The following is an 11,812-nucleotide window of genomic DNA, read 5'->3' on the forward strand; positions in this document are numbered from 1 at the left end:
AAGAGAACTAAAGCTCAATTCCCCGAAACCAGACGAGCTACCCAAAAACAGCTGAAAGAGCGCACCCGTCTATGCAGCAAAATAGTGGGAAGATTTATGGGTAGAGGTGACAAGCCTACCGAGCCTGGTGATAGTTGGTTATCCAAGACAGAATCTTAGTTCAACCTTAAGTTTACCTACAGAACTACTCAATCCCCCTGTAAACTTAATTGCTAGTCTAAAGAGGGACAGCTCTTCAGACATCAGGAAAAAACCTTGTATACAGAGTAAAAAACCTATTCTCCATAGTTGGCCCCAAAGCAGCCATCAATTAAGAAAGCGTTCAAGCTCAACACCAACCATATAAAAAATTCCAAACACACCACTGAACTCTTTATATCACATCGGATTAATCTATCACTGCATAGAAGCAATAATGGTCGTAACCTATCTGGCGGCACAGCCCCAGATAGCACACCCAACTAGCCACTCAAGGCGGGCGGTGACACCTCAGATAGGGCCCCCAAACCGTCCCAGGCCACGGGCAGTGCAGCCCTGGATAGCGCACTTACTCTGACGCCTTTCTATGCTCTGGCCAGCTGCAGTGTCCGCGGCTGCCATCAACCGCAGCGAGCAAAGCAAGCCGGCGAGGCGAGTCAGCGAGGACAGCCACAGCCCCACAGCCTCCAGCCTCCAGCCTGCGGCAGCCAGCCCCTCCTACTCCAAACTGGGAACGAAGCAGCTACGAAGTCAGACACAGACAAGGCTGGTATAGGGAGACTGGCCCACTTAACGGTCTTTATATACCGGATTATAAACTACATGTTCTGATTGGATGAGAGGAAAAGCCTAGGCCTACTCTGATTGGACTTTATTTTCACATTCTGATTGGTTAGTCTAAGACTTGCTCTCATCCAATCAGAACATGAAAATAACGTCCAATCAGAGTAGGCACAGCAGTTTTCTCTCATCCAATCAGAACATGAAGTCCAGGAACCTGGCCTGCACAACCTCAGTATATAAGGCACACTAATAGGAGTCACGTCATTGTGGGTTCTGCTGTGTTCGTCCGTGCGTTTCCGTGACTCACAGTTTAGAGCAGGCAGAAGCCGGTTCTGCCCCCTCACACTGAAAGCTGGAGCCTGTGGCGCCAGGGCTTGCCTCTGCTTGGTGTGTGGCGGCAATGGAGAGAGGCAGCTGGTGGTGAGAGCTGCTGCATGCCTGGCTACAGGAAGGGAAGGAGGAGGAGGCACCTACCACAGGCTGGAGGCTAGAGCCTGTGGGATTGCGGCTGGCCTCGCTGACCCTCACCTCCCTGGGTCGCCTTACTGTGGTTGGTGGCAGCGATGGACACTGCAGCTGGCCGGAGCGTAGAAAGGCGATGGGGTAGGTGCGCTGTCCGGGGCTGCCCACAGCGGGGACTGGTTGCGGTGTTATTGGAATGTCACTATTTGGGCGTGCTAGAGTGTTATTCCGGGCGTCACTAGTTTCAGGTGTGCTGTCAGGACTGCGCTTCTCTCAGCAGCAGGGGGACGTAGAGGGGGGTGTGGGCGGGGTGGCAGTGTGGAGGGGCGGATTGGAGTCACTATCTTGGCTGTATTGCTGGCCACAGTAGGCCTGGTTGGGGGCGCTATTGGGTGCTGCACTGCCCCCGACAGGGGCCGGGTTGGGGCCGCTATTGTGGTTACTCTGCCAGCGGCGTGGGGGTGGGAGGACTGGTCGGGTCCTGACTGCTCGGGCTTCATTGCCCACAGCGGAGTGGGGATGCTCTCCAGGGCTGCTCTGCCCATGGCGGGGGGCTTATTGGGGGCACCATGAGGGGTTGCAATGCCCGTGGCAGGGGGATAGTTTAGAGGCAGTATCTGGTGCTACACTGCTGGTGGTGGGGCAGGGGAGTGAGGGGTGCAGGTAGGTGCTTGGAGGGTGTGGTTTCAGGCGCTATCGGGGCCACACTGTCCATGATAGAGGGTGGGTTGGGTGTGCTATTGGGAGATAAACTCCCCGCAGCAAGGGGCAGTTTGGGGGCGATACCTGGCCGGTGGCAGGCGGGGTGGTAGGGTGGGTTGTGGGCACCGTTCGGGGGCTGCTCTGCGGTCAGTGGGGGCGAGTTAGGGGCTCTATCAGCTGCTGCACTGTTTGTGGTGGGGGCCGGGTTTGGTGCGCTATCGGGGACGATATTTCTGGCAGCGGCATACCGCTTAGGGGTGCTGACGGGGTCTACAATGCCCGCGGCGGGATGCGGGTGGGGTGCGCTATCCAGGGCATCATTCCCTGTGGCTGTGGGAAAGTTGGGGGGTGCTGTCTGCTATGTGGGGCTGCACTACACGTCGTGGGGAGGGGGTTGCGGATCTTAAGGATCCGTGGCTGCACTATTCACGGCGGGGAGGAGGTTGCTGTGCTCTGCCTGGGGCGTCACTGCCTGCAGTGGGTTAGGGGTCCTCTCAGTGGCTGCATGGCCCACGGCAGGGGGTAGGATGGGGAAGTGTTCTGGTGCTGCGATGTCCGAGGTAGGGGCGGATTGGGGGCGCTATTGAGTTCTACACCGCAGCGGCGAGGGGCGGTGTTAGGGGCACTGTCCCGCGGCCAAGAGCAGGCAGCGGGTTAGGGGCGCTATCAGGGGCTGTCCTGCCAGTGGCGGCAGAGGTTGCAGCAACAGCAGTGGTCTCCAAGGAAGGAGCTTTCCTCCTCTCCCTGGACTCCAGACTCTAGAGGGCGATCTCCTCCTGCTCCTGCTCCAGTGCAGCAAGCACGCAGCGTTTCCGCAGGAATCCTGAGCAGGGCATAGGCCCTAACACCCGCTGTGGTTCCCGGGGCCACGACCTTTCTCTCTGTGTTGCAGAGATCACCTGGGACCCGTAGGAACGACAGACACGGAGTAGCGGACACCACGGGAGGACAGGGCTCTGTGGGTGGAGGCATCAGGATCGGGAACCGGCGCTTGGGTGGGAGGGCTGGCTGGGTCTGAGTTCCTGCTGGTTCTGCTCCCCAAGGAGCGCAGCCCTGGTGCGCCCAGCGGTTCCTGTGGATTGGAGCCAGGCAATGTGGTGTTACCCGTCTCCACTCCAGGCCCCAGTTCCTGGTCCGCTTGGGCCAAAAGGAGAGGCGGGACTTGGGAGGGTGGATGTGAGTGCCTTCACTGAGACCAGCCCCTGCCACCCAGTGGCCAGGATGGTAAGGTGAGGCTCTAACACTATCATTTTGCGTGCTCCTGTAGGCATTTTGGTTTTGCCTGCCCAGCTGTTCCATGCCAGGAGGAGGAGGAGTTACATGCTGGCAACTTGCAGATGGCCTGGGGCTGCCGCTCCCCTCGCTGCGGTTGGTGGCAGCTACGGAGACTGCAGCGCGCCAGAACGGTAAGAGGACAGCCAGCTGCGGCCATGGCAGGGGCAGGGCTGCCGCGTGGCCAGGTAGTAGGAGCTTTGCAGGGTGGGCCGGTGCATTGAGGGCAACAGCAGCAATGGTTGTACTGACATCCACGCTAGTGGTGGCAGCAGCAGCAAGTCTGGGGGCCGGGAAGAGGGAGTAGGAGCGCTGCGGGGCCTGCCCGGCCAGGACTGGGCTGGGTAGGAAGCTTCGGGTGCTGTACCACAGTCTCGGTGGAAGTGGTGGAGGAACAGCCAGGGCAATGAGGAGTTCTACCCCTTCTCTTGCAGTCTCTGGAGGGCGACCTCCTCCTGCTGGCGCATGAACCAGGTGGGAGTGTCAGCATATTCTCTCTCTCTTCCAATGTAATATAGTCATGCACTGCATAACAATATTTTGCCAGCCATGGCCTGCATGTATCAGGGTAGTCCTATAAAATTATAATGAAACTGAAAAATTCTCATTGCCTGGTGACAGCATAGCCATCTTAACCTTGTAATGCAACGCAGTACTCACGTGTTTGTGGTGATGATGGCATAAACAAACCTACCGAGAGCTCCTCTTTCTGTAAACGTATAACACATACAGGCCAGGCGTGGTGACTCACCTGTAATCCAAGCACTTTGGGAGGCCGAGGCGGGCAGATCACGAGGTCAGGAGATCCAGACCATCCTGGCTAACACAGTGAAACCCCGTCTCTACTAAAAATAGAAAAAATTAGCCAGGGGTGGTGGCAGGCCCCTGTAGTCCCTGCTATTTGTGAGGCTGAGGCAGGAGAATGGCATGAACCCGGAAGGTGGAGCTTGTAGTGAGCTGAGATCAGGCCACTGCACTCCAGACTTGGCGACAGAGCAAGATTCAGTCTCAAAAAATAAAAATAAAAATAAAAAAGTATAGCACATGTAATTACACATAGTACATAAAAGTTGATAATGATAATGAACAACGATGTTACTGGTTTATGTATTTAGTATACTATGGTTTTGGGCATTTTTAAAGAATGCATTCCTTCTACTTATATTAAAAAAGAAAAAAGTTGACTGTAAAACAGCCTGAGGCAGGTCCTTCAGGAGATATTTCAGAAGAAGACGTTGTTGCCATGGGAGATGACAGCTCCATGTGTGGTATTGCTTCAGAAGATCTTCCAGTGGGACAAGATGTGGAGATGGGAGACTGATATTGATGATCCTGACCCAGTGTAGGCCTAGGCTAGTGTGTGTGTATTTATGTCTTAGCTTTTACTACAATGAAGTTTAAAAAATTTGGATACTTATTTTTTGTTCTGAATACTTACCAAGATACAGCTTACAAAGAGAGGAAGCATTGGGGCAGCTCAGTGTGTCTTTTTAAAGCTAACATTATCATTGAGAGAAAAACACAGAAAAAGCTATTCTTCAGAAAAAGTTTGAGTGTTTTATGAATTGATTTGCAATTTCATGGTATCTTTATTGATAATGCACCTTCAGCAGTGCAATCATGTGCACATATTTTACCGAGGAGGAGGCACTTAACATAGGTTGAATCAGCTATAAATATATTCAACTGATGACCTCTGCCTGTTAGAATACACACCTGGTTCCTAACTACCTCTCTTAAACTCTAATGATGGTAAGTAGAAAGCTATGAAACAAATTAAGACAATTATCTAAATCCTAGCAAAAATTCCCTTTTTACGTGGAATACTCAGTGAATAAAATATCATTAATTTCTGGAACTTGGGAAGTTTTGCCTCAGTTCAGTTAATTAGGAAAATGAGTCTCTAAACAAATTAATAATGTAAACCAGCAGATTGTGGTCTCCACAAAAGTCAACGGCAAGTAACTGCTGTCAGCTATTTGTAAATCCAGTCAAGGAAAAATAGTTTTGTCATAATAAAGCACATTTTATTATAAAATTTGTTATATGATGTTAATTGTATAAAATATATTAACATCACATTAAATTAATTTTATTAAGGGAAGTTAGATTTTGAAATATTTTATTCTCATTGCTCTATCTTGACTACTATGTTTACTTGAATGTTCTAGTAGCATGTAGAATCTAGTAAAATATCAACTATATAGGGAAATACATTGTAGCTATTACTTACATTGGAGTTTTCAGTGTCAGAAAGTTCATTGTCATAGGTAACCTAGTAAGCATAAATTAATCTTCTGAATTTAATTAATTAATTGTATCATGTACATTAACCAGTTCATGTAATCCAAGTTAAATTTTACATGCCTATGGCAGGAAGTTCTAAATCCCTAATGTACATCTCTAAAAGACCTGATTTCTTTCCCCAGAGTTATCTCATCTTTTTATCTATCCATCTCTTTCTTCCACTAACAAAATATTCTATCTTAATAGCTGTAAATCAATTGTATTACTAGTCCCATTCCATCTATGGGAAAACTCCATTTGAGGGATGTTAAGTGACTTCATTAATGCCACACAGCTAATCAGTAGGAAATAACCAGGAGTGGAGGCTAGAAACAACTCCAAATCTATAGTCTTAACATTGCACTACGTTTGCCATGTCCTCTCAGGCATACAAGTCATAAAAGTATTTCTCAATTATCTGGGAGATTTCTACACTCCGCTCTTTCTCAGCCTGTTCCATATACCCAGAGCCCATCACTTCTGTCAGCCTTTTGAATTTTACAAATTTTGTTAAAATAAGATACCATTCCTGATGCTTTTTCCAATTCTTCTAAATATAGAGTGATTTTTATTTTTGTGCACTTCTTAACCATTCGACCTATTCCGTTATTATGCCATTTGTCTTTACCAGCATTGTTTTTACATTTTATAGGTATTCTGTTCTCAACTAAATTAGGGGTTCTTTGAAGATAATAATTACCTTGCTGTACTTTAAATACAGCAAAATTTGTTTTTGGTGTATTGATTGCTGAAGAAGTAAAAACGGAAAGTATAAGCTACCAATTGTATTCAGTTCAAATAGTGGCATACCTCAGATATTGTGGATTCAGTTCCAGGCCACTGCCATAAAGCAAGTCAGACGAAGTGTTTTGCATATAAAAGAACTTTTGCATATAAAAGTTATGTTTATACTACACTGTAGTAAGGGTGCAATAGTATTATGCCTACCTTATCATTTCTGCCTATTCAATATATTGGCTATGGGTTTGTCATAAATAGCTCTTATTATTTTGAGATATGTTTCACCAATACCTAGTTTATTGAGAGTTTTTAACATAAAGGGATGTTGAATTTTATCAAAAGCCTTTTCTGCATCTATTGAGATAATCATGTGGTTTTTGTCTTTGGTTTTGGTTATGTGATGTATTGTGTTCATTGATTTGCAAATGTTGAACCAGCCTTGTGTCCTTGGGATGAAGCTGACTTGGTGGTGGATAAGCTGTTTGATGTACTGCTGGAATCGGTTTGCCAGTATTTTATTGAGGATTTTTGCATTGATGTTCCTCAGGGATGTTGGTCTGGAGTTTTCTTTTTTTGTTGTGTCTCTTCCCAGTTTTTGGTATCAGGATGATGCTCGCTTCATAAAATGACTTAGGGAAGAATTTCCCCTTTTCATTTGTTTGGAATAGTTTTAGAAGGAATGTTAGCAAGCTCCTCTTTGTACATCTGGTAGAATTCAGCTGTGAATGCACCTGGTCTTGGGCCTTTTTTGATCAGTAGGCTATTAATTACTGCCTCAATTTCAGAACTTGTTATTGGTCTATTCTGGACTTCAACTTCTTCCTGAGTTAGTCTTGGGAAGGTGTACCTGTTCAGGAATTTGTTCATTTCTTCTAGATTTTCTAGTTTATGTGCATAGAGGTGTTTATAGTATTCTCTGATGGTAGTTTGTATTTCTGTGGAGTTTACCATTTTTGATTGTGTCTATTTGATTCTTCTCTCATTTTTTCTTTATTAGTCTAGCTAGTGGTCTGTTGATTTTGTTACTTTTTTCAAAACACCAGCTCCTGGATTCATTGATTTTTTTGGAGAGTTTTTATTTCTGCATCTCCTTCAGTTCTGCTCTGATCTTAGTTATGTATTTTCTTTTGCTCCTTTTGAATTTGTTTACTCTTGCCTTTCCAGCTCTTTTAATTGTGATGTTAGGGTGTCAGTTTTAGATCTTTCCCACTTTCTGATGTGGGCATTTAGTGCTATAAATTTCTCTCTTAACACTGCTTTAGTTGTGGCCCAGAGATTCTGGTACACTGTATCTTTGTTCTCATTGGTTTCAAGGAATTTCTTGACTTCTGTCTTAATTTTGTTGTTTATCCAGGAGTCATTCAAGAGCAGGTTGTTCAATTTCCATTTGATGGTGTGGCTTTGAGTGAATTTCTTAATCTTGAGTTCTAATTTGGTTGTGCTGCCATCTAAGAGACTGTAATGATTTTAGTTCTTCTGCATTTGCTGAGGAGTGTTTTACTTCTGATTACGCGATCAATTTTAACGTGCCAGGTGGTACTGAAAAGAATGTATACTCTGTTGTTTTGGGGTGGAGAGCTCTGTAGGTATCTATCAGGTCTGCTTGATCCAGAGCTGAGTTCAGGTCCTGAATATCTTTGTTAGAATTCTGTCTCAGTGATCTGTCTAATATTGTCAGTGAGGTATTAAAGTCTTCCACTATTATTGTGTGGGAGTCGAAGTCTCTTTGTGACTCTTTGCTTTATGAATCTGGGTGCTCCTGTATTGGGTGCATATATATTTTAGTATAGTTAGCTCTTCTTGCTTAATTGAACCCTTTACCATTATGTAATGCCCTTCTTTGTCTTTTCTGATCTTTTTGGTTTAACGTCTGTTTTGTCAGAGACTAGGATTGCAACCCCTTCTTCTCTCTGATTTCTATTTGCTTGGTAAATTTTCCTCCATCCCTTTATTTTGAGCCTGTGTGTCTTTGCATGTGAGATGGCTCTTTTCAAGACGGCATAGTGATGCGTCTTGGCCCTTTATCCAGCTTGCCTTTCCGTGTCTTTTAATTGAGGCATTAAGCCCATTTACATTTAAGGTTAGTATTGTTATGTGTGAATCTGATCCTGTCATCATGATGCTAGCTGGTCATTTTGCAGAATTGTGTATGTGGTTGCTTCATAGTGTTACTTGTCTGTGTATTTCAGTGTGTTTTTGTAGTGACTGGTAAAAATTTTTTCTTTCAATTTTCAGTGCTGCTTTCAGGAGCTCTTATAAGCCAGGCCCAAGGGTGACAAATTCCCTCAGGATTTGCTTGTTTGTAAAGGATCTTATTTCTCTTTCGCTTATGAAGCTTAGTTTGACCAGACATGAAGTTCTAGGCTGGAAATTATTTTCTTCAAGAATGTGAATACTGGCCCCAATCTCTTCTGGCTTGTAGGGTTTCCACTGAGAGGTCCACTGTTAGTCTTGTGGCTTTCCCTTTGTAGATGACCTGGACTTTCTCTCTGGCTGTCCTTAACATTTTTTCTTTCATTTCGACCTTGGAGAATCTGATCATTATGTGTCCTGGGATTGATCTTCTAATGGAGTATCCTACTGAAGTTCTCTGAATTTCTTGAATTTAAATGTTGGCCTGTCTTGCTAGGTTAGGGAAGTTCTCCTGGATGATATCCTGAAGTATGTTTTCCAACTTGATTCCATTCTCCGCATCTCTTTGAGGTACCCCAATCAGTCATAGGTTCTATCTCTTTACGTAATCCCATATTTCTTGGAGGTTTTGTTTACTCTTTTTTATTCTTTTATCTCTATTGTTTTCTGCCCGTCTTATTTCATAAAGATAGTCTTCAAGCTCTGAGATTCTCTCCCCCACTTTTCTTCATTTTTCTCAGGAGGTATTTTAACAAAATTTAAAGAAATTACCACACTGTTTACAATTACTGTGTATATTTGTGTTTATGTGTGTACATGTGTGTATGGTTCCATATGAAATTTAAAGTAGTTTTTTTCCAATTCTGTGAAGAAAGTCAGTGGTAGCTTGATGGGGATAGCATTGAATCTATAAATTACCTTGGGCACTATGGCCATTTTCACGATATTGATTCTTCCTATCTATGAGCATGGAATATTCTTCCATTTGTTTGTGTCCTCTTTTATTTTGTTGAGCAGTGGTTTGTAGTTCTCCTTGAAGAGGTCCTTCACATCCCTTTAAGTTGGATTCCTAGGTATTTTATTGTCTTTGCAGTAATTGTGAATGGGAATTAATGCATCATTTTGCTCTCTGTTTGTCTGTTCCTGGTGTATAGGAATGCTTGTGATTTTTGAACATTGATTTTGCATCCTGAGACTTTGCTGAAGTTGCTTATCAGCTTAAGGGGATTTTAGGTTGAGACGATGGGGTTTTCTAAATATACAGTCATGTCATCTGCAAACAGAAACAATTTGACTTCCACTTTTCCTAATTGAATACCCTTTGTTTCTTTCCCTTGCCTGATTGACCTGGCCAGAACTTTGAATACTATGGTGAATAGGAGTGGTGAGTGAGGGCATCCTTGTCTTGTGCCAGTTTTCAAAGGGAATGCTTCCAGTTTTTGACCATTCAATATGATATTGGCTATGGGTTTGTCATAAATAGCTCTTCGTATTTTGAGATACATTCCATCAATACCTATTTTATTGAGAGTTTTTAGCATGAAGGGCTGTTGAATTTTGTCAAAGGCCTTTTCTGCATCTATTTAGGTAATCGTGGGTTTTGTCATTGGTTCTGTTTATGTAATGGATTACCTTTATTGATTTGTGTATATTGAACCAGGCTTGCATCCCAGGGAAGAAGCCAACTTGATCGTGGTGGATAAGCTATTTGATGTGCTGTTGGATTTGGTTTGCTAGTATTTCATGGAGGATTTTTGCATTGGTGTTCATCAGGGATATTTGCCTAAAATCCTCTTTTTGTTGTTGTTGTTGTGTCTCTGCCAGGCTTTGGTATCAGGATGATGCTGGCCTTATAAAATGAGGGAGGATTCCCTCTTTTTCTGTTGATTGGAATAGTTTCAGAAGGAATGGTACCAGCTCCTCTTTGTACTTCTGGTAGAATCTGGGTGTGAATCCGTCTGGTCCTGGACTTTTTTTTTGGTTGGTAGGCTATTAATTATTGCCTCAATTTCAAAACCTGGTATTAGTCTATTCAGAGATTCAGCTTCTTCCTGGGTTAGTCTTGGGAGGGTGTATGTGTCCAGGAATATATCCATTTCTTCTAGATTTTCTAGTTTATTTGTGTAGAGGTGCTTATAGTATTCTCTGATGGTAGTTTGTATTTCTGTGGGATCAGTGGTGGTATCCCCTTCATCATTTTTTATTGGGTCTGTTTGATTCTCCTCTCTTTTCTTCTTAATCTTTTTAGGAGTCTATCTATTTTGTTGATCTTTTCAAAAAACCCACTCCTGGATTCATTGATTTTTTGAAGGGATTTTGGGTCTGTATCTCCTTCAGTTCTGCTCTGATCTTAGTTATTTCTTGTCTTCTGCTAGTTTTTGAAGTTGTTTGCTCTTCCTTCTCTAGTTGTTTTAATTGTGATGTTAGGGTGTCGATTTTAGATCTTTCCTGCTTTCTTTCATTGGCATTTAGTGCTGTAAATTTCCTTCTACACACTGCTTTAAATGTGTCCTAGAGATTCTGGTATGTTGTGTCTTTGTTCTCATTGGTTTCAAATAACTTACTTATTTCTGCCTTAATTTTGTTATTTATCCAGTGGTCATTCAGGAGCAGGTTATTCAGTTTCCATGCAGTTGTGTGGTTTTGAGTACGTTTCTTAATCCTGAGTTCTAATTTGTTTGCACTGTGGTCTGAGACACAGTTTGTTGTGATTTCTGTTCTTTTTCATTTGCTGAGGAGTATTTTACTTCCAATTTTAGAGTAAGTGTGATGTGGTGCTGAGAAAAATGTATATTCTGTTGATTTGGGGTGTAGAGTTCTGTAGATGTCTATTAGGTCTGCTTGGTCCAGAGCTGAGTTCAAGTCCTGGATATCCTTGTCAATTTTCTCTCTCGTTGATCTAATATTGAAAGTGGGGTGTTAAAGTCTGCCATTATTATTGTGTGGGAGTCTTAAGTCTCTTTGTAGGTCTCTAAGAACATGGTTTATGAATCTGGGTGTTCCTGCATTGGGTGCATATATATTTAGGAGAGTTAGCTCTTCTTGTTGAATTGATCCCTTTACCATTATGTAACGGCCTTCTTTGTCTCTTTTGATCCTTGTTTGATCTTTGTTGGTTTAAAGTTTCTTTTGTTAGAGACCAGGATTGCAACCCCTGCTTTTTGTTTTTCTATTTGTTTGGTAGTTTTTCCTCCATCCCTTTATTTTGAGCCTATGTATGTCTTTGTATGTGACATGGGTCTCCTGAATACAGCACACTGACGGGTCTTGACTCTTGATCCAATTTGCCAGTCTATGTCTTTTAATTGGGGCATTTAGCCCATTTACATTTAGGTTAAATTGTGATGTTTGAATTTGACCCTGTCATTGTGATGCTAGCTTGTTATTTTGCTGATTATTTTATGCAGTTTCTTCATAGCATTGATGGTCTTTACAATTTGGCACGTTTTTGCAG

The sequence above is a fragment of the Macaca thibetana genome, chromosome 10, assembly GCF_024542745.1.
Source record: "Macaca thibetana thibetana isolate TM-01 chromosome 10, ASM2454274v1, whole genome shotgun sequence".
Taxonomy (NCBI): Eukaryota; Metazoa; Chordata; class Mammalia; order Primates; family Cercopithecidae; genus Macaca; species Macaca thibetana.